Source organism: Pyxicephalus adspersus, chromosome 8 (assembly GCF_032062135.1).
Source record: "Pyxicephalus adspersus chromosome 8, UCB_Pads_2.0, whole genome shotgun sequence".
Lineage (NCBI taxonomy): Eukaryota > Metazoa > Chordata > Amphibia > Anura > Pyxicephalidae > Pyxicephalus > Pyxicephalus adspersus.
In genome coordinates, this window is record NC_092865.1 from 28,212,675 (window position 1) to 28,221,530 (window position 8,856).

At 39.3% G+C, this 8,856-nt stretch overlaps 1 long non-coding RNA gene across 2 annotated transcripts; it reads right to left on the reverse strand.

Moving 5' to 3' along the window:
- Window positions 1–3,308: 3,308 nt before the first annotated feature.
- LOC140336624 (uncharacterized) lies at window positions 3,309–8,298 on the reverse strand. 2 transcript variants are annotated; one of them, XR_011921923.1, is made up of 2 exons: window positions 8,151–8,298; window positions 3,309–5,147 (listed from the first exon to the last, which is right to left on the reverse strand). It is a non-coding gene; the product is annotated as an uncharacterized lncRNA (long non-coding RNA). The 2 variants fall into 2 exon arrangements; XR_011921924.1 differs by lacking the exon at window positions 8,151–8,298 and adding an exon at window positions 7,837–7,927.
- Window positions 8,299–8,856: the final 558 nt, after the last annotated feature.

Consider the following 8,856-nt stretch of genomic DNA (forward strand, 5'->3'; position numbering starts at 1 on the left):
TCCCCGTGTCTGCGTGGGTTTCCTCAGGGTACTCCGGTTTCCTCCCAGATCCCAAAAACATGCAATGAGGTTATTGGCTTACCCCAAAAAATTTACCTTAAAATACATTGATGTCATATGACTATGGTAGGGAGATTAGATTGTGAGCTCCTTTGAGGGACAGTTAGTGACACAACTATGGACTTTGTACAGCCCTGCGTAATATGATGGTGCTATTTAAATACTGTGTAACAATAATAATTATACCATCCTTCTCTTTCCTGATATCTGAACAGAGAAAAGCTTGCAAATGTTGCGGCCATATGATGGAGTGTGCGGCATTCAGGTAGCCCATTCACTTGAAGGCATGCATTCAAATCCAATCAGCATCTTTATCTGCACAGTTTTTAATTGTGACACATGAAGGAGAGATGCAATATAGCCAAAGGTTTAATGCTAAGCAGTGTTTTGTTCCAGTCAATCTGTTATGTATGCTTGTGGTTGATAAAGTACTACAAATACAAAAGGATTATGGGTTTCCAGTTATTATTTGGTGTTTGTTAATCATGCAGCAATGACACAGCACCACAAAAACACAAGGAGCATGTGTTCTAATCTAAGCAGCATTGTGGTCCAGGTACTCATGCATATTATTGTCCTCTATAAAACAAAAATGAAGAAAATAAGTAAACCTAAATAAAAGTGTATAGTGCACAAACCCATTCATCCAACCTCTACATTATTGCTTTAGTATTTGCTCAGTATTTATGGTGGACTTACCTAGGGGCATGGCAGGGGTTTTCTTTATAGTTTGTGCTGAAAAGCATTCTTTTTTTTCTTTTATCAGTATATTGGAAGATTTTATATTATCACTATTGCATTTATAAACAAAAAGGGAACAAGGTAGGTGGAGGGCAGTTAGCCTTTCTGTCTGTTTAATATGACACTGTAAATCCACTGTAGCACTAAAAGAAACCCACAGAGACAAGTGGAAAATATACAAACTTCATGCGGTTAGTGTCCCAACTGGGATATTGGTAGACTACAAATCACTGTGCACTGTAATGAAAATGCCCAGAACAGCTTTGTAAATAGGCTGACAAAACGGACAGAAATGATACTGCTAATGAAGAAAACATTAAAACAAAATTCATGACCTTTATAATTTTTTTCTGACACACAGAAAATTAAGGAACAGCTGAAAGGCAAGTATATCACTTGTAATGATGTGCAGATGACAGGGAAGATGTGATTAAACAGGGAAAGCATTGATGATGAAGGTCTCTTCTGGCTTTGAGCAAGCTTCAGACTGCACAGCAAGGAAAAGACATTAGACTTTAGCTTTGCTTTGCATCAATTTAAGAAACACATAGGACAATGCAGAATGTAACCAGTGAATGAAAGCATGCAAAAATTAAAGCAATGCAAAGCCGAAGCATCCATAAAGAATTTCCATTTTTAAATATAGGCATTTGAAGTGGGCCTAAACTAGTGGAGCTTTAGAGTCATTTAAACATAGGTGGGTAATATTCAAGGTGTGTACCAATACACAAAGCAGAATGATCACATGTAGTATTTGATTTACTTGAAGCAGACCTTGCATTAAATGAAATGTCAACTTATGTGACTACCCCAACCCTGCTGTAAAAATGTGGCATTAAACAAACAAGCAAAAAAATAAATGGAGGAATGCATTAAAAAAAAAAACACCTTTTTCCTGCACTCGGACTGCTTTTTGCTGCAGATGTCCATGCGCCTCACTGAGGGATCTAGGGACAACTAAGAAGTCTCAAGTCTTGCTAGAGGATGCAATTTCAACAACCTCCACTTCGTATACAGTTTCATATTTGTTGTGGCCTTTGCTGGATAGTGAATCCTGTTAGCTTAAAATCTGCTGTTCCATTCATTGTCAGAATTCTCCATGACAAATAGTTTTACCCATAATATGGACCTATGAACCATAGGCAGAAGGAGTAAGTAAGGAGGGCTCCTAGATAATCTAGCCTGCTCACTAATAGAGTGGAGCTACAGAACAGACGCAAGGTATCTGTGGTAATATTGCTGCCAATACCAGGACTCAGGGAATATTATTACACCAATCCTGGGGGTTACTACCCTGTCCAATGACAACAATTCTTGTGGTAATTACGTTTGTCACTGACACAAATCCTGGAGGTTAATATTGTTGTTACTGACAATAATCCTGAGGAATAGACTGCTTTAGTAAGCTTTTTTCCATTCTCTAGAGTCACAGATTTGTATTTGGGCCGAGTACAAACACATGTTCCAATTTAATGAAGTAAAACCTTTGTTTTATAGCCATACCTGTTTAAAGCCCAACTCTAGTACCAAAAATTGTATTTTATTTAAAACAGTCTCCTCCATATTCACAAACGCAATGCCCAATATTAGTATTCCACGAATCTTCTTAAACCCTTAGATTAATTAGTACAGCTCTGGCTCAGCCACCAGTAATCTATGGCAGATCACATATCACCAATGCTGTGGTTTGAACCCTGACCCTGAACCCTGAGGTAGGCTAGCGCTGAGAAAGGTGCGAGGAGGCAATTTATAGATTGGAAGATCACCCGTACCTTTCCAGGTACCAGGTTGTGTACTGAAAGCATTTATTAAAGTATGTGGTGTGGGGGTTCATAGTGTCAACAAAACTTTTTTTTTTTTTACTTATTCCATTTTAAATAAATGTTGTAGTTTTAGTAAAAATTGATGTAATGTAGGGGAGAAAATCTAGCACTGAAAAAGAAATCACAAAGAAAAACAACTTTCTTTCTACTGCTATTATTAAGGCTAGGCGTATGTCTCTCTTGAAAAGAAAATGGTGACCATCCTGTCCCCCCAGATCTAGGAATACCCACTCAGGTAAAATGGTCCATAAGGACTGTCCCAAAAATTATAAACTGAATTGACATGGGAAGGTTTTAAATTTTAAACAATAGTTTCAATCTTTTTGATGATCTTTGGAAGAGGGAATTTAGGCCCTCTGAAAAAAGTAAAAGAAAATCTCTCTATAATGGCCTATGGTAATGTTAAGATAGAGAATGAATTAAAGATTCAAGTTCATCAAACACAAGGAAAACAAACAAACATACCTGCATATTCTAAAAAGAACCTTATATGCACACGTATGTGTATACTTGATCCAGATTTAAAAAAACCCACAACCCATGCTTCCAACAGGGAAAAAAAATCCTGAATCCCAAATCTGGATATTCCCTGGATCAACAGTCTCTGATGTCATTCCCCTAACATTGAATACCTAGTTTTATTCCGTTTAACAGAACAAGCTATCAGGCAGGATTCGATGGCCATTTTGAGGAAAAAACACTATGTATGTATTGCAGAAATGTACAGCATTTTTTTGTAGTAATAACTGATATAACACACTTTTTCAGTACTAAATTTAACAAGCCAAATGAGAACAATAAGGGGAAGATTTCTTCAAGCTTTACATGAACGTTAATGTTACCAAGTACACTGACATATTTTACAGTGCTCTGACTATTCACAGAATTAATCATTCAAGCACTAATTATTTTATTATACTTTGACATTTTTTTCTCCTGCATTAGTTAGCCACAGGCCTTCTAAAGGGCATCTCCTTGGAATATTAACACTGATTGATATTTTATTGCACTAACAGTGTACATGCAAAACAAAACAGTGATCTCCTTTAAATGCCCTTTTACTAAACAGTTTTTCTTGCAAATGTTCCATTTTACATTGTGCTGAATTCCAAAATTTTGAAACAGGGTCAAGTGTATGTTTGTAAACAGATAAAGAAATTGGTAAATCTTTAGTGGCATTGGGTTTAATACATTTTGGCCCTCTAGCACATTTATTAATAATTTTTCATATTAATGTGAAGTGCTTCTCTAAGCAAATAGATTGGTGTATGAGTCTGGAAATGTAATTTATATGTTTAGCCACCTAGTTTATTCTTAGGAGTTGATGGCTAAAAATATATATACTACATAAAATTAAATATTACAACTCAGAATGAGAATGAATTGTTAATTATTAGCAGTATAGATATTTTGATGAAATGTCATCATCATTAACTTCTAATTAACCTAAAGGGCTCTATTTTTAAATCACTTCCCTGGTGGGAAACAATTACTACCATTGAAACACATGGACCTGGAAGATTACCACCAGGGAATGATTGAGAGAATATCAGAATATTTGTTTTATAAGTATCGCCTAAAATGCTGCTAAAACTTATATCTATACTTTTACTCTTTTTAGAGATAAAACAAAATGTTAAGTTTTTGTTTCATATTTTTAGTCAGCTAAATATGGAATTTTGTTTGCATGTATTTCACATTTTTCACTTTGCAGGCATTAGGAAAAGGGGCATGTGTTTGGTAGTCAAAATTTTGGATAGCCAGTCTACAAATGTACTGTACTAACCAGATAGCTAGAACTTAGTTTATACTGTCACAGCCTATTGAAGCAGGGGAAGGATACGACATCCTTCTATCCAAATAGGGCTGGTTCTTCTTGATCTACAAGCTTGTGAAATATACTGGTAAAAGAGAATGGAAATCAACACCTGGAGCTTGCTGTAAAGTATGTTGTGTGTTCTGGAGTGGCACAAACAACAAGTTGATGGTTACCTTTGCTAGCCTTTGTCACTTCTGAATGATAGATGGACTGCTAGATGGAACTAATGCAGGCAATGGGGAGAGGAGGGGGTCAGATGCTGAAAAAGAAAAGTCCCAGACCATGTGTTAGGGCTATGCCTCCTGGCAGGTGACACAGATTACCTGGGGTGCAGAGTCTTCACCAGAGAACCCTGCAAGAGATGGTGAGTTGGTGGCCCTATTGGCCACTAAACTACTTTGCTGCAGCGAGAACACCAAGACATGGCCCCCAGGCTCTACCCACCAGGGGTGAGTGGGACAGAGGGCTCCAGCGTAGAGACAGCCAAGATTAGATACTGAGTATGATGCTAGCGAGAGGCAAGGTCTAGGCAGACTGAGATCAGGGCAGGCAAGTGTAGTCAAAGTCCAGGCACAGGTCGGGGCAGGCAGCAGACATTCATAGTTGAGGTCCAAGCACAGGTCAAGAATCCAAAAAGGCACAATATGGCAGAGTATAGCCAAGCAAATCTCAAGTATCAGGGCCGAGGAGCCAGCACCCAGAGCCTGGAATAAGAGAGGTATAAATTAGGAAAAGCAATATTGGAACCAGGAACTACTCTGCTCATTGCCTGTTGTACATACTCTGAAATTCCCTTAAGCTGTGCACGGCCACAGGGTAAGTGCAGGGAATGCTAAGAAAATCACTTCTCGACACAGCAAAATGGACGCTGAGGATTCTGCAAGCTGCTGGACAGATGATCTGCAGGCAGAGTGCAAACAACATGGGAGGCCTTTTGCTTCTCTTCCTTGCAGGCCAAGAACCATATTCGAGCCTACCTGGGCCAGGAGTTCTAGGTCGTCCGGCCCTGTGTAGTCAAATCACTAAATCTCCATGGTCAAAACCCTGAATCTCTCTTTCTCTGTGTACTTATCCATAAATGAATACACACTTGATTCTAATATTTGTAAGAATTTATATAATATATATATATATATATATATATATGGCTTAGCTGTTACTAAACATAAAAGGAGGATATAAAAAATAATCGCACATTAAGATACATGGATTACCATGAATAATGAATGAATAAGGAATGTAAACCACATGAATGAATAAGGAATGTAAACCACATAAATCATTTGATGATAGACAAGAGCAATAGAAATGTCATACAAGTAAGAGGTTGTAGGGGTGTGGACTTTGTCAGTCATCAGGGTAGGATCAGATATAAACAGATGATAAGTAAAAAAAAAAAATAATTACCCTTAAAAAAAAAAAACATAACGATGGAAATGGTTTGAAAAGGTGCAAGAGTATATTATAAACAGAAAGGAGAATTTAGGCCGTGGGACGTATAAATGAGTAAACTGTAAAGGTGTAATTAGGGTAATTTATATGGGCACATTTTTATCATTACAGATGCGTGGGAGAAGATTTTGACAAGTTTCCATTGTCAGGTATGTCCCTATTTATTTCCTGTTCCAGTGACCGGAACAGGAAAAGTGGGACTGCAACTGAAAAAAAACTTTTTTACAGGGTCTTACTTACGCTTCCTGCAAAATCCTACAAATGTCAAAAAATATCCTACTAGTGAAGTTCAGAATATGGTGACATTATCTTTGGAAAGGGCATTCTCTGACCTCCTTATACTTTTTCTACCTGTGCTCCACATCACCTTGCACCCAGCACAATAAGTAAATTTGTGTATGAAAGTAGATTCAATTCCATTCCTGTAAATTACCTGCATTAGAAGTAGAAGCTTCTGATGGAAACTTCTATTCCGGACTCATTGGTGGAAAAACTGAACCCATTAAGCTTACGGAGTGTGGCCAATATCCTGAATGGATATTAAGCAATGGTGGCTTCTAAGACAGCTGTTGTGCTTTATAGTAGTGACCCTTCTCAACTATAGGGATCAGTAGGAGAGTCAGTAGAGGGTCAGACCCTTTAATGGCCTTCGAAGAAGACAGAATAAAAAGTTCTAACATTTGCTACATCTTACACTAGGCCCAGCCAAGAAAATATTGTAAAAAGTTTGAGGTGTCTCTGATATAACACTGAAAATATTTTTCTCCATTTCCTTATTCTCTCTACGCAGCACAGTCAACCGTAGTGATTGGAATAACAGATTTCTGTGACATATAATCCATTTCCTGAGCAGATATCATAAGACATACTAGCAGCTGTTTTATTCCACTATACATACCAAGCAATGAATTATAAGAAAGGTCATGTTATTTGAAAGTGAAAATCAAGTTGGGAAATGTTATTAGATTTCATAAGAACACATTGCAAACATTATTTATATAGGAAATGGAATATATAACCAGTTTTGTAGTGAATGTAACAGAATTTAAAATGTGGGTACACCGAGTGGCAAGGCATACTGTTATTGTGTGGCTAATGCAGAAAGAAGGAGAGGTGGAAAGAAGGAAAGAAAAAGAAAAGGAAGGGAAAATTAAAATGGAGAGGAAAGAAAAGTGGAAATGGAAAGGTAAACAGAAATGGAAAGGGAAAAGGAAGGTGAGGAAAAAAGGAAAAGAAAATGGAAAGGAAACTAGAAAGGAAAAGAAAATGGAAAGAAATGGAATAGGGAAAAGGAAAACAGAAATAGAAAGGAAACTGGAAAAGAAAGAAAAAAAAAACAGGAAAAAAAGAAAGGAAAGGAAAAAGAAAAGGAGAATGGAAAGGAAAGAAAATAGAAAAACTGTAACAGTCAGGCTGTCAAAAGTTTAAATTTAGAATGTTGAATTTGATTTGAAGTTTCCTTTGCAAACTATTGTAAAACGCCAATAAGTCTTTCATAGACTGTACAGATTAAGAGAGAGGAAGGTAAAAGGCTGTCAAAGAGGCGAGTAGAACAATCGCTCCATTGCAGAGATTGACAAGGCCACTTTAACAGGCCAAACTTCATTATTGTGTAGTTTCCTTCACATGCTAGAGTAAAGAGAACATATTAGTGCATATTTCATGCCATCAATATTGAAGAGAAATGAAACTCTGAAAGCTTTGCTCCAAAAAGGCAGGCAGAAGGCAATGGTCTATCCCTCTGTATTACCTGTGACCTCCCAGCAGCTGCTCTTTCCCTGTTATGAACCTGCCATGCCTTTTCCCTGAACTGTATGGAGGTGGCCATCTTGGTTGAGGCACAGCTTCTTCTCCTTTTGTCAGAGCCTCCAGCATAAGGCAGCACAAATCATTAAATCTATCCCTAAATCTGATGAGCCTGGTAGTCAGAGCCAAAAGTACCTAAAATCAGTGGTCACCAACCGTTGGTCTGTAAAAAGATTTTGGTGGTCCGCAGCTCTGGCCGGTGCTACCCCGAGCAGGGTCAGGGGAACGACCCCCCTTGGGGAGATGCACTGGCCAGAGCTGCGGACCATGTCCCCTGTAGGGAACCCAAGCTCAGGGCAGAATGGGTGGGTTCTGGGATCATGACATCACTAAAGGGGAAGTTTTTCCCCTTTGAGTGGCATACGCCTCCCCAAGCTTGCGCAGTCCACATAAGTCTCCCCTACTCCCCCCCTTGTGCTGTCTCATGGCGGTCTCTCCCTGGTACTCACTCTCTTGCAGTCTCTGGATGTCTCCTCCTCTTCCTTCTCTTTATCTCCTCCCAGAAATATTCATCTATAGGCCGAGATATCACCGGGTGAATCCCTGGACAGGAAGGGGGGGGGGATTTAGGGAGGAGGTCTGTGAGGTGTGGGGGAAGAGGGGACATGCCTGAACCCCATGAGATATTGGGGGAGGGGGGTAGGTATGACAGGTAGCACAGTATGACAGGTAGCACGGTGTGACAGGGTAGCACAGTATGACAGGTATCACCGTATGACAGGTAGCACGGTGTGATAGGGTAGCACCATATCACAGGTAGCACAGTATAACATTTAGCACGATATGACAGGTAGCACCGTATGACAGTTAGCACCATTTGGCAGGTAGCACAGTATGACAGGTAGCACTGTTTGACAGGTAGCACCGTATGGCAGGTAGCACTGTATGACAGGTAGCACAGTATGACAGGTAGCACGGTATGACTAGGTTGCACGGTATGACAGGTAGCACAGTATGACAGGGTAGCATGCTATGACAGGTAGCACGGTATGACAGGTAGCACAGTATTTCAGGTAGCATGGTGTGACAGATAGCACGATCTGACAAGGTAGCACGCTATGACAGGTAGCACGGTATGACAGGTAGCACAGTATGGTGTGACAGGTAGCGCGATCTGACAAGGTAGCACAGTATTTCGGGTAGAAGGTAGCACAG